Consider the following 26,249-nt stretch of genomic DNA (forward strand, 5'->3'; position numbering starts at 1 on the left):
TCTGCACTATCTTCTGTACTATCTGTACGCTCTGTACTCTGTACTTCTCTACGCTCTGCACTATCTTCTCTCTGTTTTCGTGTTTGCGCTGCTGATACCTGTGGTTCATAGGGTGCCATGTTCCACCGCTGAAATAAATCCATGTAAGGGGCAGCGCCGCGAGAGCCAGTTTATAGGCCGCAGGTGAATCGAACAGACCTATAAGTGGGTGCAAATCAAGGACGAAGCAGCACATGCCGATCAAAGGAGGCCGCCCAGCCAAGAGCGTCGACCGAACAGTTTTCAGTTCGGCCTTCACCGGTGCGCCACCACAGCACTGGTGGAGGCTGTAGCCGCCACGACCTACTGCTGCCGAACACGACCTCACCGAGAGCATTCAGCAATTTTGCTCAAAAGACGCTCTCGAGCGGATATGTGCGAAGAGCGAGCCCCCCCCCCCCCCCCCCTCCCTCCTGAAGTGGCCAGTGCCTTTGAGATAATCAACGGAGGCGCCACACCAATTCCTACCCTCTCTTTCTTCCAGTCTTTTCACATTTTTATTTCCTTCCTTCCTGTCACCTCGCTATCGCTTTCCTTTCTGCTGCCCCAGCTTAGGTGTCCTAGAGACGATCGCAGATGCCGGGGCAGGAAAAATCTCCTTTCCTTTTGAGTTATTATTCCTTTCATAAATTACTACTGGCTATGCAGCTAAAGCTACGCGCAGATTTATCCTAAACAAAGAGCATTCCACTTTCGATGACACGGGGACAATGTGCCGTCTCCTTTCCTCTCTTTCGCAGACTTGGCTGCATGCATAGCCACAGAAATTGACGTGATTGGCTTGAGGGTTCCCTCTAAGTTTCATGTGCCGCTTCATTCTTTAGCTGTAACCGACAATAGTTCTGAGAAGTCCCCTCCTCCGGAACTGGCACAAAGGACCGCCTCCTTCCCTTTCCAGCTTAGCCAAGAACTGCGCGCCCCTCCTGCCGGCGGGGTGGGCTGGTAGCGCCGGGTGCAAAAGGCACAGATTGGAAACGTCTCGATTCTTGACGCCTGTTGCATCTCTATTGTGTAGCGACCAAAGAGGTCCTCAGCTGGTGCGTTTGGAGAATGAATCGGGCCCACATCTCAACCAAGAACGGTTTCGTGCCATCCCGTTGCAAAACCCATCCGTCATGTCAGCGCCCATTTTGGTTCGCTTTCATTCAAGCTTGCTCCAGCGAGTCACCTTGGTGTGTCCTGAGAGGTGTCGTCTAACCATGCTATGAAGGCTTGACATGCGAGAGCTTACGCGGATGTTCGCTTGTCCGCATACGGCATGCAGCATTGCCGCTGTTCTGCATTTTTGTGGGTAAATTCATTGAAAAAGTGGCACACTCCAGTTCCGACAGAATGAGATCTGGTCGATGTGTCTAATCATTTAGTATGTACGTACAGAAATAAAGTTGCTTTGCAAACAATGGACGGTACGTGTTGGATGGAATTAAAATCGGAAGCCAATTATTTTTCAGCGAATGTGTGATTGCACGGCAACTGCCCCATTTCAAAATGAATTGCTACCAAGCGATGAAACCAAAGGGTGTGTCATAACGAATTTAAACACGTTTCTTGCGAGTTCCCTGTGCAATAAATACGACATGAAACTCTGATTACATTCAAATATTGAACAGCAGTGCACTCAATATATCGGTTCGAAAACTACCAAGGCATGCACTGTGCTTTTAGCGCGTGCATTATCAAGGGAAGCTGAAGCAAGACACGGCAGGAGCTGCCAATGTTCTTCCATAGCGTGCCACTGTTGACATCGCGTTTCAGTGTCGAATAATATACCGCGGGAAAAAAATTCGGAAAATTATTAAAAGCATGTTATAGTTGCCTAAAAGAATGTGAGAATAACAGCTGTTCCTTGAATTTCCAGCTACGCGTGCGCGAACACGCACACACACACACACACACACACACACACACACACACACACACACACACACACACACACACACACACACACACACACACACACACACACACACACACACACACACACACACACACACACACACACACACACACACACACACACACACACACATACACATACGCGCGCGAGCGCGCACAAGTTTTTTTATCTTTGATCCAACCCAAATTGGGGCAAATCGACACAACTTAGGCGAGTAAGATATACACTTTTGCATGCGATGGAAAATTCGAGAGACAACAAGCAACCTAATGATGTAAACTGGATGCAAAAAAGACGTACATCTAACATAAATAAGAGCACGCAGCTGAGCGTCCAAGCGGGAGAGGTTTGGGGGACGCCTTAACTGGCTACACTGTAGCCGACGCTTTTTCTTGGCAACATTCTTGCACACTGTCCCCCCTTTATTCGTACAATGCTTAGTCTGAGACCACCTCGTGAATGACATATGCATCTATATATACTGCATTTTTGTGAACCTTGGCGAAATTCTGTCTACATTGATCGGAATTGGTAGCAAAAAGCCGCCGCATATACGACGAATATATTTTTTTCTGATGTGTACACATTCCGACTTCCTGTGGGCCTAACCCTCTCGACAGCAATTTCACGTCTCTTGCGTAATATTGATTCATCTAGAGGGTAAACCGAAATTGACAACTGCCCACTTCACTATACCTTATTATTTACCAACCCCAGTCTCTAATTTTGGACAGGCATCGATAGAGCGTTGACTGAAGTTCTCAAGCTGTCTTTGTTATAGATGTATTATCATAGATAAAATATCATTTCATAAAAAATATTTTTTTAGTGCTACCGTTGGTAGGGTACACTCTGGACCAGGAATGTTCCCACTACTACTAATGTTCATCATCATCATCACCATCATCAACCTTAATACACCCACTGCAGGGCAAAGGCCTCTCCCATGTCTCTGCAATTAACATTGTCTTTTTCCAGCTTCATCCACCGTTTGCCTGCAAGCTTCGTAATCTCACCCGCCCACCTAACCTTCTGCCGTCCCCTGCTACGCGTACTTTCTTTTGGTATCCAATCCGTTACCCTTAAAGACCAGCGGTTGTCTTGCCTTCGCATTACATGCCCTGTCCATGCCCATTTCTTCCTCTTGATTTCGACTAGGATGCCATTAACACGCATTTGTTCCCTCACCCACTCTGCCCGCTTCCGGTCTCTTAGCGTTACACCTATCATTTTTTGTTCAATGGCTCGCTGCGTTGTCCTTGCCTTAAGCTGAACTCTTTTTGTTAGCCTCCACGGTTCTGGCCCGTAGGTGAGTACCGGAAAGATACAACTTTTGTCCACTATCTTCTTGAGGGAAATTGGTGAACTCACATTCATGATCAGAGTGAACCTGCCATATGCGCTCCACCCCATTCTTATCGTTCTAGTTATTTCCTTCTCATCATCCGGATCAGCTGTCACTTCCTGCCCTAAGTTGACGTGTTTTTTTACCACTTGCTAGACTGTTGAACATAACTTTGGTTTTCTGCATGTCAATTTTTAGACCCAGCATTCTGTTCTGCCTGTCCAACTCATTGCTCGTGATTTACAGTTCACCTCCTGTGTGACTTAGCAAGACAATGTCATCAGCGAATCCCAGATTATTTCGGTATTCTTCATTTACTCTTATTCCCAACTGTTCTCTATTCAGGCCTCGAAATACCTCCCGTAAACAGGAGGTGAATAGCATTGGAGTGATCGTGTCTCCTTGCCTGACATCCTTTCGTTTTGGAATTTTATTGCTGATTTTATGGAGGACTATGGTAGCTGTGCAGTTGCTATATATATCTTCCAGTATTTTGACATAAGGCTCTTCTAAACCCTGATTACGCAATGCCTCTATGACTGCTAAGGATTCCACTGAGTCGAATGCTTTATCGTAATCAATGAAGGCTATATATAGAGGTTGGTTATGTTCTGCGCATTTTTATATCACCTGATTGATAGTGTGAATATGATCTATTGTTGAATATTGTTTACGAAAGCCTGCCTGATCTTTTGGTTGATTAAAGTCTAAGTTTGACATGACTCGATTAGCGAGAACCTGAGTAAATACATTGTAAGCAACAGATAGTAAGCTGATCGGTCTATAATTTTTCAAGTCCTTGGCGTCTCCCTTCTTATGAATTAAGATAATGTTGAGATTCTTCAAACTTCTGGTACAGTTGAGGTCATAAGGCATTGCGTATACAGGGTGGCTAGTTTTTCTAGAACGATCTCCCCTCCATCCTTCAACAGATCTGCTGTTACCTGATTCTGCCTAGATGCTTTTCCCCTTTCTAATGCTCCTACGGCTTTCTTTACTTCCTCTTTCGTTACTGGCGGGATGACACATTGCTCTGCGCTACTGTTTATCTCATTAAATCTAAGATTACATTAGCTACTGTCATATTTGTGCAGAACTCTTTGGGTACTTTAACTATTTTTTTCATATTGCTAATGAAATTGCGCTCCTTGTCTCTTGCGCATATATCTTTGTTTTACCTATGCCTAGTTTCCTCTTCACCGCTTTTAGGCTACCTCCGTTCTTTAGAACATGCTCGATTCTCTCCATATTAAACTTCCTTATGTCGGCTACCTTGCGCTTATTTATTAACTTCGACAGCCCTGTCACTTCTATTCTGTCGGCAGGATTGGGAGCCCTCATGCTCTGGCGTTTCTTAATAAGATCTTTCGTCACCTGAGATAGCTTTCTGGTATCCTGTCGAACTGTCCTACCGCCTACTCCACTGTGCACTCCGTAATGGTGACTGTCAGATTCTAGTTCTTTGTATGAACATCAAGATCGTCTTCCTTAGTTAAAGCCGAATATCTGTTTTGCGATGATAGCCTCAATTCCTGTACTTTCCCTCTTGCCGCTAACTTGTTAATGGACTTCCTCTTCACTAGCTTCTTCCGTTGCCTCTTCAAGTCTAAGCTAATTCGAGACCTTACCATTGTGTGGTCGCTACAGCGCACCTTTCCGAGGACTGCCACATCCTGAACGATGCCAGGTTGAGCACATACTATGAAGTCGATTTCATTTTTAGTCTCACCGTTGGGGCTCTTCCAGGTCTACTTCCTGTTTTCTCGTTTGCGGAAGAAAGTATTCATGATCCGTAAATATTTCTTTCTGCAAATTCTCCAAATAACTCTCCCCTGCTATTTCTAGAACATATCCCATTGTCGCCTACCGCGTGGTCGCCAACATCCTTCTTGCCCACCTTCGCATTGAAGTACCCCATCAGTACAGTGTAGTGCGATTTTACTTTATTCATTGCCGCTTCCACGTCTTCACAGAAACTATCAACGGTCTCGTCATCATGGCTGAATGTAGGCGCGTAGGCCTGCACCACTGTCAGCTTGTTCCTCGTATTGAGCCTAAGCACAATACCTGCTACCCTCGGTTCCGGTTCTGAGGATGCGGGCCTCTTCAAAGTTGATTCTATGGTCGGAGTCCTCGGAATGTTCGGCTACTGGATTGCGCTCTCTTGCAAATTTGCTGACGTCGTTGTAATGTTGCCGAATTCTTTCTTTGAAATTTTTGGTTTCGCCGATGTAGCTTGCGTCGCAGTCTGCGCATGGAATCTGGTAGACAATGCCTTGGGCTCTTTAGGCATTGGTCTTTTCACCCCCCTCCCCTCCATACTTAAAAGACGCTAGCTACTGCCGGCAGTCACCCCTGATGAAGGAGCCGAGTCGGCTTCGAAACGTTGGGTTCAAGTTAACATTTTTGGTTGGAGATGTGCAGTTTATTATAAGTCTTCAAACCCAACCAGACAGGTAAACCTGTCAAAATGTTTAGTTTTCAATTCACCTAATGAAAAGCAAGATTTAATTTTAAAAGAAAAGAAAACGAGAACTCAGCTAAGGGGAGACTGCGCAGATCTTGCGCATGTCGCTACGATCATTGAGGAGAGATGATCCCTACATCCGACATGTGGATGCCGAATGCCTTTGTACTCTGCTTGTAACGTAGGAAGCACGTCCGGCTATTGTCCAAGAACGGAAGGCTCGGGTGGCAGCTGTAGCGGCGTCCCTGCGAACAGACATAGCTGCGTCGCCGCGCGTCTGATTTCGCCGCGTGTACAGGTATAACATCCGGTGGGACATATGCATCTTGTTTTCTATTGGTGCGCCTGAATCTGATATATGAATCTGAATGTGGCGGCGGTACCGACTGCCTCAAAGGCGCTTTTTGTGTATCTAGTCCTGAAAAGCCAACCTGTTATAACACTGAAACCAAAAAGAAACAATTCACTTTAGCACAAAGAACCAATTTAAGCCCACAAGAACGATGCTTTCCAGATGATGGAGTCATTTTCTTAAAACACCATTCGAAATAATGCCTGATTTTTCAGTTTCTGTGATATGTGAACAAAATTTCACTACCGCACCAAACTCTCACTCGCCTGTTCTCGAAAGCAAAGCCTGTACTATAAAGTGACATATCTTACAGCCATGTAGTGTTGAATCGAGTCTGTTGTCCGTTGCACTGCATGCCAGTGATCACCTTAAAATGGCGCTCTTACCAAAGCCAGTCAGGAAGGTATATGCTTCGATAAAATCTTATCGACACAGCCACTCGCAGATATGTTCATTATATGTGCACCTTTTGGCAGTGTCCTAACGCGAAACGGCACCACTCCAATCAGTGGCGCGCAAATTGTTCTTGATGATTTTTAGTGCTGTAGTTCAATAACCCACACTCACGCAAAAATAAGATGTCTGAAGCCTGCTTTTCGGCAGGCTGCCCACCTGGCCACCATATTTTTTGGCAACTTGGAAGTGTATATGTGCGTGTGTGCGCGTGTGTTCACGTGTATGCCTCGCATTCGGGAGGTGCTGGTTTCGATCCCCACTGCCTCCGGGTGCCCGCCGGTTTTTTAGTGGGTACAACATTTCCCCCGGCCTGGTGCTCGGCACTTCTGGAGTGAGATGCTTGAGAAAAAGGTATTTAACCCAACGCGCGCGCGCGTACGTGTGGGCTTGCGTGTGTGTGCAAATACACATAAATACATAAACACTTGCCACGGTGGCAGGTGGCGCACTTCAGTAAATGATTGGTCGCGAGAGGTTGCTCGGGAAGAGCAACCGGGCGCACAAGCCCCACAGCCGGGCAGCGGCGCATCGCTTAACCCCTGCACCACAGTGCCAGTATGGCATGACTCCCAGCGATCGATGAGTGCAAAGTAAAGTATCACCATTCCTGAACAACGAATCCGAACACCAGAACTGAAGTGAAAACCGCAGTCCTAACACATCTAATTCGCATATGACCTAACTACGTAAATCGACTATCAGTTTTTTGCGACTGGGGCGGCTGCATTGATCATTTATTTTTTAGACAGCAAAGGCTGAGAAATGAAACAGGATTGAACACCTATGTAAACCGGTGGATCAGGCTCTCTGAAACGAATATTGTCGTGATTTTTCCACGGACGTAGCAAACGTCGTGTGGGTATTAATAGTCCCGTTATTATCTCCAGGCATGTTTCTTGGCTCGTTTCGATGCAACGTGCTTCCGCTCGCCAAAATGCCGAGAGGCACCGCAGCAGTAGCGATATGGTGACCCTATTTTCTTTTTGTGCATTTTTCTTACTTTGCGCGTTCGAGATACGGCATGAGAGCCGGCGCGCGCTGTCTCTCAAGCTGTATTTCGAACGCGCAGTTGTCAAAAGTTTAGAAGCGTAACTTTAAAGCTTCAAAAATTATGAAATCTACACCAAAAGGGTCTTAGAATGATCTAGTGCTTCGAAGGTGCCGATCACGCAAGAAATACAGAAAAAAAGAATAGCCATAACTGATGGCCGAATCTCTCGGTAAGATAATGGCGGAAGACGGGCCATAAGGCTTTCTGCTTTGTGAAATCTTTCTTATTGAGTTCGCTGGTTAGCAAAGAACCCTGTTTTCGAGATGAAGAATAACGAACTTCTCTGAAACAAAGAAATTAATGCTAGTTAGAACGTATTCTGATAAAAAGCAGGGAGTTCGTGATGAACAAAATTGAGTACAAAGCGCCTTAATGTGTTAATGCAGCACATTTACGTGCTTATTTTGTTTGCATCTATTAATAAGTGTGCTGATGGAATAACTTTAAACTAGATTCTTAATACTTTTCTTCTTTAACCCGTAAACAGAGGTGGTGACCACAGCTTGAAATACGCCATCCCTATCGAAAAAACCAGCATGATTTATGCTGGCATTCATAATGGACATGGTCGCGAAAGTACCAGGTATGCCGGGAAGAAAGTCTTTGATACTGGAACGTGCTGGCAATGCCGGACATTTGTTGGGAAGCTAACTGGGCATGTCGGACACGATGGTGGCCATGTGACAGCATTTGATGCGGGGAGCAGAAAATGTTGGGAGGTTAGGTGGGCACAGAAGAAACGATACTGGGCATGCGGGAACCCATAGCGGTGGTGTGTCGTGTTAAATTCCGACTGGCAGGTAAGCCGGCACACACTGAGCCAGGGCAGCTAGCGATCGTGTAATTGGCAACGCCATCAAATCTGAAGATGCTGCGCGCGAGCTGGATATCTGCATAGCACGGAAGCGTTGACCGCATACAAGGAATTGCGGTCTTTATACTACCACTTCGACGCTGACTTCTACACTCTCTCTACTTGCGGCTGACGAAAAAATAATTTCGAACGACGGCTCGTCTTTATAACGTAGGGACTCCATCTAAGAAACTGTGGAATGCACTAAACATCCCAATAGATGCACCGCAGACCCCTCCCCTCCCAAAAAAAAGAGAGAGAGCGAGAAGACGTTGACAGCCATAGGGCAAACGAAATAGTGGACAGAATTCGACCGCGTGAATTCGCGTTGCGAATCTATCAAGACACTGTTTCCTGAAGCATTAATTCTGAACCGCCATCCAAGCATAAAAATATCGTTCCATCGTTAGCTTTTCCGCGGGATATTAGTAGCTGCTGGCAATTATGCGCCCTCCAAAGTGGTAGAATACCAGCAAAACTTTGTGTAAACTTTTCCTGTGCCCGTCGTGAAGAAATACCAGTCGTTTCGCAAAACACCGAAACTGAAACTCAGCATCGCATTTTTGCCCGGCAGGGGGCTAGGCCAGCCAGAGGCCTTCTTCACCTCCGTCACTATACCGTCGATGTTATTTTTCCGTCTATTATAGCGTGCGCCGCGATTTGCCCAGGTGTAGCGAGGACGGGTTTTCAGTGTTTTGTGCAGTACCATCCTGCATTGTAGTGTGACTCGTGCACGTATGTAACCACAGAAGAGTGTAGGTTCGCGTACCGCTGTAAACGCGCCGTACGTGTCGGTGCACAGTCTCAGTTTTGAAATCGCATTGCATGGACGTTGTTACTGTGCTTCTTATGTGATAGAATGTGCTCATTTTGTAGCAGGTCTTGTGCCGATGTCTGCGCCAAAGGTTCGGTGCCGGTGACTTTGTCACGAACGGAGTTTTCAAGGTAAGAATGTTGTGTCTAGACTCGGACACAGCTTTCTGTGAAGTTGCCTCTGAAGGAGTGACTATGCAGCGGAAGCTACGAGCTCTCACCGCCGGCTCACAAGCTTGCGTCGTTGGTTCGTGAGCGCGTGCGTGCAGCGCGCTTGTGAGAGCCGACGTTACGCGCTCGTATTTTCTGCTTCGCAGCTACAGAAAGCTGTCGCCGATTATAATATATGCTACATGCCTGTTGCGAATCCGTTGAACGGAAACTTTAGTGCGCCTATTTAGCACAATGTAAAATTTCTCAGTTAGTGCAAAAGTAAGCGGCAACGAGAGTACTTGCAGGCCAGCTTTCAAATGCTGCGATTGTGCAACTCAGCGAGTTATTCGCTTGCAATTCTTATCATTAGCTGAAAAGATGCATTACCATTCGGAGCATGTCCATCCAGTTCGCCTGTGTGGTTCTTTTCACCAAAACAATGCCATAAAATACAGGAACGGGCTTCTATTTACTGGCTTTTATTATGTGGAGAAGCTTCAGCGCAAGTCTGTCTACCATTTGCTAATCACTGTTAAAAATTGAACACTCATTTGTTAAGCTTTTTGTGTTTCTGCGTCTTTTTGCTCCTGTAAATTTTCATCATGGTTGGAATATAAAGGGCGTCATGTCTGTTGCATGCTACAATGCGTAATTACTGTCTGCTGTATCCTTTCACACATACTCGCATTTTGTATGTGCTGCCTTTATTATTCTGGGGTTTACTTGGTGCTTTAACAGGTTTTGGCAGTTTTCATGATAACAGAAGTACTTGTGTTGACAGACTGTAATATTAGGGGAGCTGATTGCGTTAAATATCCTAGTTTTCTCTTTTTCTCTATTCATAACTGACAGGAATCAATGTTGTGACACATTCTTTCATTTCTTATATCACTATGCTCTCTAATAACGAGTTTTCGCAGGTGGATGTCTGCATGTGGCTCGTCTGCATCCAATTTGGAGCCTACAGCACGGATCTTGCCTCCTCGTAAAAGTAAACTTTGTGAGTTGTATGGAATGAAAAGGAGCGTGTGAATTCCGACATAGTGTTATTTTATGGCTTGTTTCAGGACAGCATTTAAATAAGCTTTTGGATTTCATTACACATTGGATAATCCTGCTGGTTTAAAAGAATTGCATTTCAGCCATTACAGTATGTGAAAATTTTGAACCCTTTCTAGGATTTGGGGATTTGCGTTCCTTTTGCTTCAAGTGCCGGCAAACGAATATGATACATCTACATAACATATTTTACATGCTCATTACTGCCTAACAAAAAAACAAACCACTCAGAATGTTTTTCTTTTTTGGTAATGGTCCCCCTGGTGTTCTGTGTATTTTCAAGCATCGGTATTAACTTAGTTATTTATATATTGATAGTCAAAGGCCCCATTACAGGGTACTATTACATGAGGAGTGGACATGAAGTACGGCAATAAGGGTTACAGGCGTTCAGTTTGATGTGGTCCTCACTGGTGGGAAAATAAATTTGGAAACATTGTTGACCTTTTCAGCCTTTTCCATCAGTAAACTGCCTCGAAGCAATCTTCAAATATATTACAAGTGTTCTTATAGGTAGATAAAACATAGGCACCGCATTTTATGTTTTTTAAAAAAACGAAGTCATTGGTGCAAATGTGTTCACCATTCTTCTACAAAGCGTGGGGTCAAAACGGTTTTAAAATGATGTCGTTGAATTTCCAGAACCATTCTGAATGCACTTTTACTATTTGTATGCATATCATGCCAAGCTGGTGTTAAGGGGACTGCTTCACTCTTTCCTGCGGCCTCTACAATCACCGCAGAAGCAATAGGAGTATTTCTCCAGAAGTTACTCCGTCTGCTGTTGCCAGAGGCGTGAAGACCCGACCGCTTGCTTCCTGCCTGCATCTGCGGTGTTGGGTGGCATTCACCTGGTTCGCGCTGTCGGCCGCTGATTCATGGTGAGTGCAGCACCGAAATTTAAAAAAAAAACAAAGAATGCTGAGCATGCACGTCTTTAGTGCAGCCCACATGCGCACAGATTCATCACAAAATGTGCTCGGTGAAAATATTTAAAAGCAGGAATCACTCTCTCATTCCTTATCCAGAAGGAAGTACTCTGACGATTTTCTTGCTAGTCTCATGGTCCATGATTAAATGATGCTTAATGCTAAGGCAAAGAGAAGGAAAACTCAGATAGTGAAAGTTTTGAGCTCACCTCATAAAAATGTACCATCGGGGGCAAAAGTGTCCGCTACGTGCGAGTGGTAAATCCTGTACCGCCATTATTGGCTGCTGGCTTGAGAAGATACTTGTAGAGTGTAGTCAGACTCACATACACTAACATTTGACTGTCAAATAAATATTGCGGGGCAATGTATATAATACTTAATTACGCTGATATCCCTTTTCACGTGTCCTGAATTATTTTGCCCCCATATACTTCAAACCTTCCTTAACGAGAGACCTGTATCGATACCTCGAAGGAATACTAATGACTAATGTGTTAGCAAGTATCAGGAAAAATTGTAATGTTGGTGTTATTGCTGCCGCTGAACTGCTATATGTTTGAGGACATGAGTTTTCACAATGAGCAGTTTTCGGGTTGAGCACAAGTTTGCTTGTAGGCATTCTTGTCTGCCTAACGTCACCAGAAAGCAACAGTACAAGTTGTGTGTGCTGGCACAGATAGTGATGCGTACTGAGTATTGCAATTTCAGAAATTATGTCCGATGAATTGTTTTAGCTATACTAAAGAGCACCCTATTTTGCTGTCGAGGTATACATTTAACTTGCAGCATACCCTGAAGAAGCTACCAATAAAAGATTTCATTTAAACATTTTTATAAAAGAAGGGCTGAGATTATGGCCAGCCATGCGTGCGGTTGAATGTTCACTGCCCTCTATTTTTTTTTAAACTCAGGAACTTATTAACATTTCAGCATCACAAACCCTAATTTCAGCTCCTTACATCTTAAGCTAAGCCAGCTAACATAAAACATTGCAGTGTGCTTTAAGTTACCTACGCTAGGTTGAGAAGAATAAGCTTTTTGGGTGTATCTTCGTTTGCCTAATGATATGAGGAAAGTTCATGTTCTTGGGAGGTTTATGAAAAGCGATGAGGAGGCTGACAAATCCACTGTGTCACACTGGCTGTCATTGCCTCTGAGATAAGTCTGTTCGCTAGTGAAGGCTGATTTATTCAAAGCGCAGTTCCAAACTTTGAATTGCTGGCAGTTATTTTCAACAACTAATTTATGCATTGTCGTCTGGGGGAATGGACGGTCGTGAGACACCGGCAAACTTCAAAATGCCTTTCCAAGAGGAGCAGATCTATGCCTCTTGGACGTTACGTGTGTGCAACCTGCTGTCATCGCACTGCGCTCCTGTGGCCAGTGTTGGGGTTTTTCAGTGCCCATTCCATTCACGAATTATATGATGCACTTTGCTGGGGTGCAGCATGAATTCTTGCTAATGCCACTGTCGTGCAAAGCTAAAGAAGCTGTGCTTGAAATTTCAGGAGCTATATTAATGCTGCAGAATTGTTTACACTTTGAAAATTGCCATGCTAATGCTCCACATGGCACATCATTCTGCACTCTGATGCAGACCTGCCAGAAGACGAACTACAAAGGCTGAGAGTCTTGACTTTTTGTGAAATGTAAAGGGTAGAACGGTTGACATTCGTGCTTGAAGAATACATGCCATCATGCACAGTCGGACTGAAGGCAAGCATGCACAAACATTAATTCGTTTCAGATTTCTCACATGGCAAAACAAAGGAAAGGGATCTGATTCACAGTATTTGCCTACAGTGCAAATGATGAAACATAAGGGCCTGATGGTTACCAATGACGTGGACGAAACTGGGAGAGAACGCGCCTTCTCCTCCCGCGTGAATGACGGATGCAACGGTGGGGCAGTGGCGACCCCACCGTGATGTGGCAAGAGGCAGAAACAGGCCCTTTTGCAAGGGCCGTAAGAAATAGAGCACACGTTCCCCTCGAGACCGGTCATGGTGAGACATGCATGCAGCTTGCACCTTATAAAAGGTTAAAGGCAGTCTGCAGGCTACCTGGCATAGCGAGAGTGGTCAGTGTGTTGAATGTTGTGAAGAAAAGCAAAAAAAAAAGCTGCAGTTTTTGTATGGCCACCCAAGAGGAAAACCTCATGTGCTGGATGTACTTCAGCTTTTGTATATATTATTCTGAGCAGTGCTGGAAGATGTGGACAGAATGATGACGCACACGCTGTTGAACTGGCAACTAAATTTTATTCATGAAGCATTTCTATATATTCAATGCAGATAAAACAGTCAACAATCAGTCCTGTCACGTTCCATCATTACCCTCATCTTCCCTCTTCCAAAAATGCCTCTTCTGCTAGTAGTGATAGGGAGGTGCTACTTATGCATTTGTCTTTATAATCAAGCATTGTTTTACGCTCAGTAATTTTCTGTGCTTTTTCATCTCGGTTTCAGTCAACTATCACTGTATTGCATATAATCTTTGATTATAAAGACACATGCATGAGCAGTGCATTGCTATCGCTTCTAGTGAAACAAAAAGTATTTCTGGAAGGGGAAAGATGAGAATAATGATGGAGCATGTGACGGGACTGATTGATGGCTCTTTTTTCTGCACTGTGCATATTGTAATGCCTAATGAATAAAATTCTTCTGTTAATTCAGCGCAATGTGTGTAGTGCTACTCATCCTTCTGTCTGTCTCTTCGAGCGCTGTTTGGGAAAATTCTGAACCAACCGCCCCAAAACCATCTTGTATGTGGTATAGTGTCTATAGTTTTTTTTTATTTGCCTTGAATGCTTCTGATTCTTACGATGATGTTCTCATCTCATTTTTTTACTGCAGAGAGCAAGAATATCACTGCCTGCTTGTTGCACAGCTGTGCCGTGTCATGGGGTCTGACTGCTTTACCTGCGCATCCAGGTGTGGCCTCACTAATACCCTTACTTTGTTTCATTTCAGCCAGTAAAACTTTCTCGTGTCATTCAAAGAGCACCTAAAGTTTTTAATGACACTATGGGTTGTTGGTGCAGTTGGAGGAGAAAAGACCTGTGGTGCATGATCATTTATGTATTCTTGTGTTAGTAGAGCAGCTGCCTTTCCTTATCTCTTCACTGTGATGTATTCACAGAAAAGTATGCTGAAGACTTCATACATCATTCTGTGGGAAAGGTGCTGCCTATAACTCAACTGATAAGTGTGCTCACATAAGTATCATGATGTATGTAGTGAATTGGATGAGATATCTGGGTGCACAACACAAAAATAGCAATTTCAGCAGACACCGGTTGATGAGACGTCAGTGCATGTTTTTTGTGCAGCTGACATGTGACTAGACTGAATAACTTTGTGATGATGTATTTTAGTTTTTAAACGTGAAATTGGGTCATTCCAAGCCATCGACCCAGATTTTGTTCGAGCATCTTCGATTTCCTTTAAAAAATGCATGTAGTTTATTCTATTACTATAAGAATCATTATCCCAGCTTGTTTTTGCCAAAAAAATGTGCTGTGGCCCCATCTTAAAGGGGCACTAAAGGGAAGTACTAAGTCAGGCTAGACTGGTAAGGTAGGATCACATGAAAGCACTTATGTCATTTTAACCAGAAAACAACACTTATAGATATGCGTGTAAGAAAAGCGAGAAACACGTGGTAACGCCCATTGAAGATTTGAGCCGAGATAGCAAGTGGCGTACTCGTGAGCTTTCTGGAGGAACGCTATATCGCCATATGGGGCCATTATCGTCAAAATGCGAATAAGGTAGCATGGCGAGCATAGCCAACAGTGCGAAGGGTCTCGTTAAAAGAGCGCAACAGTGATAACTGAAAGAAAGGTTAGCAGCAAACATCAGCGCTGCAGCTTTCGTTGTGCATTCTGTGCACTCTGGCTGTGTGTAGCCATTGTCACAGCAAGATCAGAACTGCAAAGCTCAGAACTGCATTCATGGTGCGTATGCTTGCTATGCGGCTGGTGAAGCAGCTTCTTTCTCAATTCAACCATCGAATCAGCTACTTTGGGCTAGCAGCGGGCATTATGAAATTGCAGTGTTTTTTTTTATTTTTAGTATGCACTCGCACAGACGTGCACTCATGCACATAATAAACATGTGAAGCACTATGCAGGTGCATGATGTTATGTTTTCTGCACAGTGGAAAGGAAAATGTGCCAAAGATATCTGAAGTACCATATGCATGCACTATCACTTTTCATTTGGCGGAATAAAGAACGCATAACTATCAATTTTTTTAGACTAGACATTATGCTTTCACTTACAAAAATTAGAAATTAATTTGTTTCATATTTCTTTGTTTTTAAACTGAAAAAGGTGGAAAGCTATTCGTTTTCGAAATTATTTACCAAATTTTATGGTCTCACAAAAGTTGTATGAATGGCAAAGCAGCCTATAAAACGTTTCAGCGATGAGAAAACCTAAGCCGTGCCAGAAAAAATTCGAAATTGGAGAAAAGTAGCTTTCTGCGGCATATTCAACTATCAGTTCCATAGTGATGTGGTCCTGGTAAGCATAAGAAAGGTAGTAAGCTGCACAATAACATTCAGTCGCATTTATTATCACAAGTTTATTTCGAGTAATTTTTGTTCTAAAATAGCATCATTTTGCAAGTTCAGCATCAATGCCCTGCTGTGGTATTGCTCCCTGTCTGCTCCTCAGTACAGTGCATGCTGGAGCCAGCTGCAAGTGTAGGCTTAAGCACTGGTGCAGGTGGTGTGCTGGGCGTGAATGCTTTCAGCTTCTGGAGTACAGCGGTCTACTCAAGGGCACGGTTACAAAAAATAAAAATTAAGTGGCCACATAGCAGAAGCATCAAGTCAGCCCTCTTGGTAACTGGAGATGCGGACCAAAGACCACTGCAGCCACGCTCCTCATTGCGCGGATGCAAGAAGCGCTATGAAATGATGGCTGTCTTCTGCTTCCTTGAAGTCATTCAAGAAAAACAAATTGAACTCACTAAGTGGTTTAGAAGAGCACCTTGGAAAGAACAGTAGTGTTTCATAACATCGTCTTCATGTGGAGGCTCTTTCACACTTAAGGGAAAACTGGGAGGGGGTGGCTGCCGTGCTTCGCAAAGCACAGCTGCCGACAGCTGGGGAGAATTGATGGCAAAGGTACATGAACAATAAATGTGCACCCATTCTAGCTGGCTCTTGGCAGCAGCGGTTCTCAAAGCGTGGTGGTGTCGCACTCCTAGTTTCTCTCTACGTGTGAACAGCCAGTGGTACTTCAACTGTGCATGCTAGAATTACATCGTAATCAGTGACCCAATTGTTTCAAGTGTTGAAACATGGATGAACACGCCACCAGGCCTTTCAACCCACAAACATAGGAACATCCATTTGGAGCACCTTGCAGCACTGCTTAGATATGGTTTGCAACCGGCTCTAGTGAGCATTGCAGTAAAGGGCAGGCACAGAGCAACGTTGAGGTTTGGCATCGGTGCTCAGCTTTCAACACAGTTTTCTCGCATAGTACAAAAATTACTTCAATCACTCTCCAGAATAAATTGCATTCAATGGTAATGTGCAGCTTACTACCTTTCATATTTTTACTAGTATCACCTCACAATGAATTCACAGCTGAATATGGCACAAAAAGCTGCTTTACTGAAATTAAGAAATTTTTTTCTGACTCTGCTTACGGTTTCTAATCGCTGAAACATTTTTTTGGCTTCTTTGTCTGCCAGGCAACTTAGAAAGTAGTTGTAATGATTACTGTGGGAACATAAAATTACATCAAAAATTGAAAAATCGCAGTTTTTTATATTTTTTGAGTTTATTATTTGTTTATTGTTACACGAGTTTCGAAACTTGAGACGGCGGCTTTGGCATGGAAATTTTTTTTCGTAAAAAACAAGCTGGCATAAATAAGATTTGCCTTAGTAATGTAATACACTGTGATGGTTTTGAGGAAATCGAAGATGGTTGAACGCTTAAGTCTGTCAATTGGAAAGCAATGACATAAATGTGCATCTCCACCTTAAGTAATCACAACCTTAACTAAAATGCAAGGGGAGTGACAGAATTAAAAACATTTAAATTGTCCTTTAATAAGTATATGGGTGGAGGAGGGTGCTGAAGAAAACACTAGCTCGACATATTTTGCCACCAGTTTTTTGGGGGCTAAGAAAAATTTTTTGTACAATTTTTGGTAGTGCCACATACTTGGTCTAGTTATGTGTTCAGCCTCTTTCACATTGACTGGAACTTTCTACCAATCCTTCAGCTGTTTTTGCCACTGCCTGAAAAGGTGGTAAGGGAAGCCTGCTTTTTGAAGGCTCTCGACTTGTATGTTACTCGGCTCTGTCTGAAGTTCTTAGGTGCTGATGACAGCAGAATTACAGGAGAAAGGTTCTTTACCCGTACAGCAGGTTAAGGATCCGGAAAACAAATACGCGCAACTTCTGTCGCCATTCTAGGCGTATCAGTGTAACACACTGCATTCAAGTAACTAGCTTGAATCTAAACCCCTGAGACACTCATCTTGTGGAATTTCCAGTGGTGCATAGTGAATGTGAAAAAATGATGAGATTTCCAAGCCTGTGGTTGTGCAAGATTGACGTTTTGATTTTTGCTCGAGTGTACCAACTTTCGTGAAATTTTTATATAGTTGGGTAAAATTCAAAAACAAAGTGGCAGATTCCCCTCAAATGATTGCACCCAAACAATGGCAAGGACTTACTCTCAAAATGTGGTTAATCCCCTTAGTCCTTCTAGGGTGGCGTCGTAGAGGGAGCCAGACGAAAGCAAATTATCCATGGCATAAGAAAAATCGTTCGACGTCATCGGCTGGAGGGCCTCCTTTGAATCGTATCTGCTGCTTCTTTCTTGATATGTATCCGACTATACCAACATTCACAAAAGAGCTAGCAATTGCCATATGTTGATGTCCAGATTTTAACAATGGTGAGGTATGTAAATGATCTTTTTACTGGTTTTATGGTTTGTTAAATTAAGTGATGCCAACTTTGCTTGATTGTTCCTGAAGTCTTTCAGTATTTATTCACGTTCACTGTGCTTTGGAAGCGCCGCAAGGAAAGTGTCTGAAAGGTTCAGATGCAACACAGTTCTTTAAAGGTGTAGTAAAGAGGATTCTGAGCTCGTATTTTTACCATGAAAACTCTGTTTACATGCTCCGAGCATTCTTGGAAACTTCGGATTATTGTCTTGTGCAGCCGATTTCTCTGTTAAATTGGATTAGATGTCCTAGCTCCCACCATTTTTTTAACTGACCTCTGAGAGTAGGAGTCAAGTAGTACGGGGAGTGCCGTGAGCCAGTCATGTGGCGGATCTTGCTTTTGCTTTGCTTTCAGGTTTCTACGAATAGTTTTTAGTTGCAGACAGCATAGCTGGCAATTAGGCCCACAGAAATAAAAATCTCCATGGACTGTTTGTTTTCACAAATCATTCCACTTATTGCTACATATCACACCGCCAATGGCAAGTGGCAAGCTGCCATGTGACTGACTGAATGGCTCTCCTCAAATTGGTTGACTCCTACTCTTAATCAATTAAAGAAACAAAAAAGGTGGGAAATGGGACGTTTCATCCGATGTAATATGGAATTCGGTTCCACAGGACAATTCAAAGTTTCTAAGCAAGCTTGCACCGTGTAGATCGAGTTCCCATCATAAAAAGGTGAGCTCAGAATCCTCTTTAGTGCTCCTTTAAACAGGACCATATGTTGAGCTCATATTTCTAGAATATTGAAAGAAGTCATGGCGATTTATTTTTCGCAGTCTTATCTAGCTAAACGACCGTGTCGTAAGCTCACACCCTCTAAAGGCAGAGCTGAGTAAAATACAAGTCGAGACAGAAAACAGCATTCTTCCTTTTGCCCCTTTTGCGAGCAGTAGTAGAAACAGTGTAAAAGCAATTTTACAGTGTGACCAACAGTGTGAGAAAAACTGAACAGAGAACCGGATCAAAGTGCATACTACAACCATAATTACGCAAATTATCTCATAACTTGAATCATCGCCATCAGCCTGACTATGCCAACTGCAGGGTAAAGGCCTCTCCCATATATCCCCTTTGCCAGCTGTGGCCACGGTATCCCAGAAAACTTCTTATTCTCATCTGCCTACCTAACTTTCTGGCATCTCCTGCTATGCTTGCCTTCCCTTGGAATCCACTTCATTAACATTAAGGAACAGCAGTTATCTTGATTTCACATTACAAGCCCTGCCCAAGCCCACATCTTCCTCTTGATTTTGGTAGTTTTTCAAAAACCCGCATTTGTTCCCTCACCGCTCTGCCTGCTTCAGGTAAGTTAAATGTTACACCCATCGTTTTTCTTTCCATAGCTCACTGCATTGTCCTAAACTTAAGCTGAACACTTTTCGTTACCCTCCATGTTTGTGCCCCTTAGGAGAGTATTGGCAAGATTCTAGAATACATGGTGGCAAAATATGTCAAGTTGATGTTTTCTGCTCCCTACAACATTTCTGAATTGTGCTTTTTTGTAGAAATCACTGTGCCAAAAAACAGGCTGTGCAAAAAACACGCACGCAAACCAAAAGGCCACAACTGGACATGTGTTCACTGACATTAGAAGTCAGACATGCAGATTCCTTTATCATACAAGTAAACAGAGACAAAGCTGATGCAGTCATCCCTACCTCTGCTTTTATGAAACATTGTCCACACTTCCCACGTTACTGGTCCAGATGAAAGATTAAAATCATAGCGCTATGGAACAAAGGCTTAAGCTGTTTTTTTTTACTTTCATCCTTATTCGTCTGCTGTCCACACATGGCACAATGCGGTAACAGGTGCGAGCTTGCCGGCTTCATCATAAAGAGACCGAAAATGCTGAAGGCCAAAGCTAGAGGCAGTCTGACAGTGGCAAGGCCTCATGGGCACTGACTTCAAACATGAGACAACCATACCCCTCTTTAGCTCCTTTGAATATGCTGCCACGAAGCTCAAAACAAGTTTGCTTTTTGTTTGACCTTGGGTGATACACCCAGCAAATGTGTTTTGGTGTCACCTGCATACATGCACCCTCTGTCAAAAATTTTGAGTCCAAGAAGTTTGATTCTTGGCCATGGTGAGTGTCTTGTTACCTGTCACCAGCTTTCTGGACCTCATGAAGGTAAGAGGAGCTCTCATCACACCACTGTAATCTAAGGCTTCCCAGGTTGTTACAAGGGCCTCGTTATGCAGCTTGGAAGCAAACTCTTTAGGCTGTAATTTTTGACAAAGGCCATACATCAAAGAACTACAGAATCCCTTCATGTGGTGCTTCAGCACTGAAATCTAATCCCCAGCCTTGCTCATTGATAACCTGCAGCATTGCAACTATGGCTCTACGCTAGCTGGCAGAACTTACAAACACGACGTGTACCTAAACAGCTGCAAGGCGAAGCCTTTAAAACTGTGCTCAATGTTTTCGATGTTTTCGTCTACACAAGCAAGGAAAATATCACTCGCGATAGGAACCATTCTTGAACACATGCAAGCTCCTTTTTTTCTTTTTCTTCGTGCAGAAGGTCGTCTGTCTACAACTGTGCTATTTTTGTTGATGCAGTCTCCAAGGTTTTGCAATTTCACCCTGATTCATTGTAAGAGAACAGAAGGGCCTTTATGTGTGGAAGAAAGAAGTTTGGGCAGGCTCAGAGGTGGCTCCTATCCTGAGTAATATTTTCTTTGTGTGTGTGGACTAAAACATTTAGCGCAGTTTGCAAGGCCTTGCCTTACAAGTGTTTAGTTACAACTACTTCATGTTTGTAAGGCCTTCAAAAAGGAAAGCATGGGATTGGAGTTCAGTGTTAAAGTGCCAGACGAAGAGACTGCAGTTCCTTGATGCTCTTATGGAGGGGAAAGCATGGCATGTTTGGTAGGCTTACTACCCAAGGACAAAAGTGCCTATCCTGAGTTTCTTGTTAACATATTCAAAGTTGGTGAAGAGTGATGTCTTGTACTTCAAGTCAATGCTCAGTAGATTTTGCCACCATCATATGGTATTTCCATTCAGTCTAAAATATTAGCAATAGCCAGCTATTCACAAGATTTGGTTGTATATGTGTGTGCAGGTTTGATACAAGGCCAAGTGAAGACACCAGTTGAGGATAGGCCAGTAGGGCACAAGGTTGCTGTCATAGTACCTTAATAAGCTATCTCATGGCCTTGGCAATGTGAGTGAGGTAAAAGTATGTGTGGTTTCTCACACCAAGGAAGGTTGCATACCGCTTCAGTTCTGTGTCAGGGACAAGACAGGCTACCTGCCATTGTTGTTGCCATAGGTGCTAATGTGTGGTCAGTATTATATCAGTCAGACGCCATGGTGTCAGCGGGCAGCAGGAAGAAATTTTTTTATCTTGTTACGCTGGTATGCTCACAGGCTCACAGTGCGCTGTCAGCGCACTGTGCCTCCTGTGAATGGCGCCGTTGAAAGGATGAAAGAAACATTTTGTTGCATAGGACTAAGATTTTTATTCTTTCATATTCCTTCACTGGGATCAGTTAATGTGGGAAGTGTCAGAAGCCTTTCATATCCGAAGAAATGGAGGTGATTGCATCAGCGGTCTCTCCACTTACTATTACAAGGAATCTACAATTTTGGCGCGGCAGTGATGGCGAACGTGTGTCCTGTTGCGGCCTTTTTGGATTGCGCGCCTTCCCGCACTGCATATCTTGAGGCTGTAATTAAATTTCTGTTGTGTATTAAACTGCGAGTCTGGACTGGGTTTACGTTCTCTCGGTGTTAATGCTTTTTGCGCTGTTTTACATTGGTATTTTTTCTTACCAACTAGTCCATTTCGCCGTCATTACTGGTGTATACCTTTGCTCAAGCTAAAGAGCTAATGATTGAATGCATTTTATAGTGCGTAGTCAGAATGCTTACATGGTAATTAAAGCAGAAATAAATGATTTCCTGATCAGATTTTTCATATTCTATGTACAGTACCAGAGCTACGCTTAGTTAGACTTAAGTATGCGCTGCAGCCAAAACATTCTTAAAGGTAACCACGTATTTTCAGTTTGCTTTCCTGTTTATTGTTTGAATATTTACCTCTTCGCAGGGAAAATTTTTTTTGTGACAAGTGTTCCATTTGAAAGCTGACTTGAAATCATATTTTTGTATTTTGATCAAGTAGGAATGGTTGGATGAAAAGGGTATCCATATTTTTGTGCTAGGTACAAATAGTTATGAGTAGCGGCCTGCTTGCCTTTGGCTGTGCTTATTTTGTTTATTATTCTTTCCTGTGTTTAATGTAATATTAAAAAGTATCCCAGCTGCTCCTGTGGAGGGAATTTAGGGGTAGCATAAACAAATCAATAAATAAATGTTTGTAGGGCAACGGAGCGGATTCGAAGGGAAGGCAAGTGTAGCAGGGGGCGGCCGAAAGTTAGGTGGGCGGATGAAATTAAGAAGCTTGCAGGCATACGGTGGGTGCAGCTGGCAAAGGACAGGGTTAATTGGAGAGACATGGGGAGCACTGGGTGTAGTCAGGCTGATGATGATGATGGCCTGTATTGATAAATTCCTGCGTTCTAATTTGAAAGGACCTACTTTCACTGAAAAGAGGTGTTGAAGCCAGTGTCTAATAAAATGCAGGTACCACTACCAGTGGTCGTTTTCACAAGCAAAGTGGTGCTCTCATGGCAGTTATTGTGGGCATATGCTTGAAGGTACGCTGCACCACTATTCACTTCAAAACAGTGCTCAGAGTCTTTTTTGGTCTTGATGTCACAAATGGAAACTGGAAACTGAGTAGTGGGAAAAAATGTCCCAATTTTAAATTCAGTTGTCTGTGAAATAAACGCGATTAACATAGACAGAAAGCGCCACAAAGTCGTGGCTCAGTTTTTGCACGGAACAAAAATTAGACGGTGTTCTCAGTGCGTCCTTAATTAGTACATGCCCATCTTAACTGCGGTGGCTGTATGAGGGAATGACTTCTTGGTGTAGTTTACTGAATTGCAGCCAGGATTCATAACGGGGCAAGAATACATTTGTACTGCTGCCATTCCTGTATGTGATCATCCTCATTCCTTTTTACAGACTTGGGCAAGACATCGATGACCTTTCCACACCATGCTGTCCCAGGAGCGTTGCTGTGCATGAGTGCACAAGTATTGTTGAGCAGCTCTATGTAAGCCAGCGGCTGTGCTGTACAAGCTCTGCAGGCAAATAAACCTGTTATGGTAGCAGGTTGTATTTCTCTGTTTGCAAACAGGCCAAGCAGACAGCCATATTTTTTCTTTTACATCACCATAATTTATGCTCTGCAGGTTGCAGTGCATCAGTTTATTGTTTATCTTGCAGTGAATGTGCTCCTTAATCTTAGTTTAATGCATCATATAGAGTTTTGACAGCGTCTCTCATTATAATTATATCCGGTATCTGTAATATTTTACTGAGTCCTATTCCACATGCTGTTTCATCAAATTTCTGACGTCGAGCATGCCTAGCCACAGTATAAAGCAGTAGTACCATGCGTATGCCAGTCATGCTGCTACCCAGCATGCTCGTTATGGCCATCACTCAATATTTTGTTTATGCCTGGCATAATAGCTTCACCTGAGCAATGCACGGCATTATACATTGTACTATGCGAGGCACTCAGCAATGACCGCCATAATACCTGGCACCTACCAGTACCTGGTACTATGCTGGCCACCCAACAGTGCCCGACATGTTACCCGGCACACACGAGCACCCGACACTATGCTGGGCAGTCAACAGTGCATTACCGGGCACCCACCAGTACCCAGCAATATGGTGGGCACCCACTACCCATCAGTATGGTGGGCACCCGCCATTGCCCATCACCATAATCCACCATCATGTCGGGTGCCGGGTTCCAGCATGCCCAGTAGAGTGTATTTTTCCGATAGGGATGTACCACACTAAAGAAAGCAAGAAGACCCACAGGACGTTGTACTTGAATTCGAAAACGCTTGGCTCCATAATGCCGGGGACGTTCCAGGATTCTACAAATTCCTGCATGAGAAAGTTTGCAAATGAGCGAAGTTTTGGTCTAAGCGAGGGAATTTTCGGTTTAGTAAGCAACATCACTGCGCAGTAGGATTGTTTAGAACTGACATTCCATCATGGCTCTGAAGAAGTTTTACAGCGATTCCTAATCTCGCACACACCGAGGGAAGTTTCGTAAAAACATCCTCATCCCACCTATCTTCACAACACCCGTGTGAATAAGGCTCCCGTAGCGGGGCCGAAACACCTTTCTTTTAAAGATTTGGCCCATTGACACATTTCCGCCTTGCGGGGACATTCATGCACGAATTCTAATCGTATTAAACCGCTGAGCGCTATTGGCGGTACTGAGTTACGGCGCTCTGACTCTTGGAGTTAAAACTATAGAAGTCAGAAGACACCCCCCGCCCCGGTACAAGGCACCATAAAACCGGTACAAAAAAAAATTGGACTGACAATCAGGCAATCTTATGCGAGCTTTGCAACGTGCGTAAACAGGGATGATTTTTCATGAAAAATTTTCAAAATAATGCTTCTCGTTAGCTCTGGCGACGAACACATTGTTGTTGCCCTGGCCGAGCTCGCTATACAGCGGCATCTGGTGCTAATCCTTGGTTCTCTAACCTCGCACTGTCGTCGCCCTTGCTGCCTCGGCTGCTCGGCGCGACGAGCACGCCGAATAACCTCTGGGTCCACGCTAGCGTCTGACATCCTTCCTACCGGGAATCCTGGGGCTCGGCCCTGGGAGCGAGAGCGCTCTAAACAAGACCTTAAAAAAACGCACTGCAATGCAGTTCAAAGGAGCGAAGACTACATATATATACCTCCGAAAGCAGCAGATTTAACAGCCGTCAGCATAGCTTAGTTCGTAGAGCACCGGACGTGATATTAGGAAGACGTGGGTTCAGATCTCACCGGCGGAATGGGGTATTCTTGTGCTTTGTTATCAATTATCTTTAAGCCGTAAAATAACACCTAATTTCCTAGTAATCAAATCCACAAATTTAAAAAGAAAACATCCCCTATGCTCTTTGGTTTCGGTGACTGTTGGCTGCCACCATGCATGCCATAAAATATCATAATATACCATAGGATATTATCCCGCAGCGAACCCTATAATCTCTCAAATAAACTTCTCTATGCAACGAAATTTGAAGCTCTTTCTCCGTAGGCGCTATTTGGTGTCACTTGGTTGTTAGCACTGCGACTGATTACTGTACCTGCTCATGCAGAGAAAAGCATGCATAGCCTATCGATGACACCAAAGATGAAGATGCAAGTAAAGATGTAATTGAAGCTACACAGCGGGGGAAAACTGGCCGACCTAAACTTTCAGTATCATAAAGACCGCGTTTTCACACAAAGAAACCCGAGCTGAACGATCCAAGTCCCCATTTCCATCTTGCCGCTTCGTTGCTGGAACTCCCGCTTAGCGCTCAGCAAATTTCTAAAACGTGTAGCCCTGCAGGGGTAGCAGCAGTCAAGTGAGCGAAGGCAATTGACTAAAATAAGAGCAGCACTTAGCCATCCCTGCACTTCGCTGCGCTAAGAGAAAAAGCCAGCAGTGCGCCGCCTCACTAACTTGCCTTCTTCGAATATGCAGGAGCAAGACAGAGAGGAGCAACTTACTCTTTGCATGTACTGCCGGCTCTTCTGATGTTCCAGCTTTGAGGACCAGCTTGTGCAGACGTATGGAGATGGAGATGCGATTGGAGCAACTTGCCCCGCTTGTCAGCGCGTGTGGCTCTGCAGAGCTACTGCAATAGACTGAAGTCCTCTTCCCCCTGGTGACATGTCTCCAGGCGCCATCACGTGACCTGCTCGCCGCCAATGAGCGCTTCTTTTTTTTCCATGGCTG

General features: G+C 44.0%; 1 long non-coding RNA gene across 1 annotated transcript; it reads left to right on the forward strand.

Annotated features, from left to right (window-relative positions):
* Positions 1-11,200: 11,200 nt before the first annotated feature.
* LOC144105312 (uncharacterized) lies at positions 11,201-23,590 on the forward strand. The gene is made up of 3 exons (XR_013308758.1): positions 11,201-11,366; positions 14,276-14,353; positions 23,456-23,590. It is a non-coding gene; the product is annotated as an uncharacterized LOC144105312 (long non-coding RNA).
* Positions 23,591-26,249: the final 2,659 nt, after the last annotated feature.

Source organism: Amblyomma americanum, chromosome 1 (assembly GCF_052857255.1).
Source record: "Amblyomma americanum isolate KBUSLIRL-KWMA chromosome 1, ASM5285725v1, whole genome shotgun sequence".
NCBI lineage: Eukaryota > Metazoa > Arthropoda > Arachnida > Ixodida > Ixodidae > Amblyomma > Amblyomma americanum.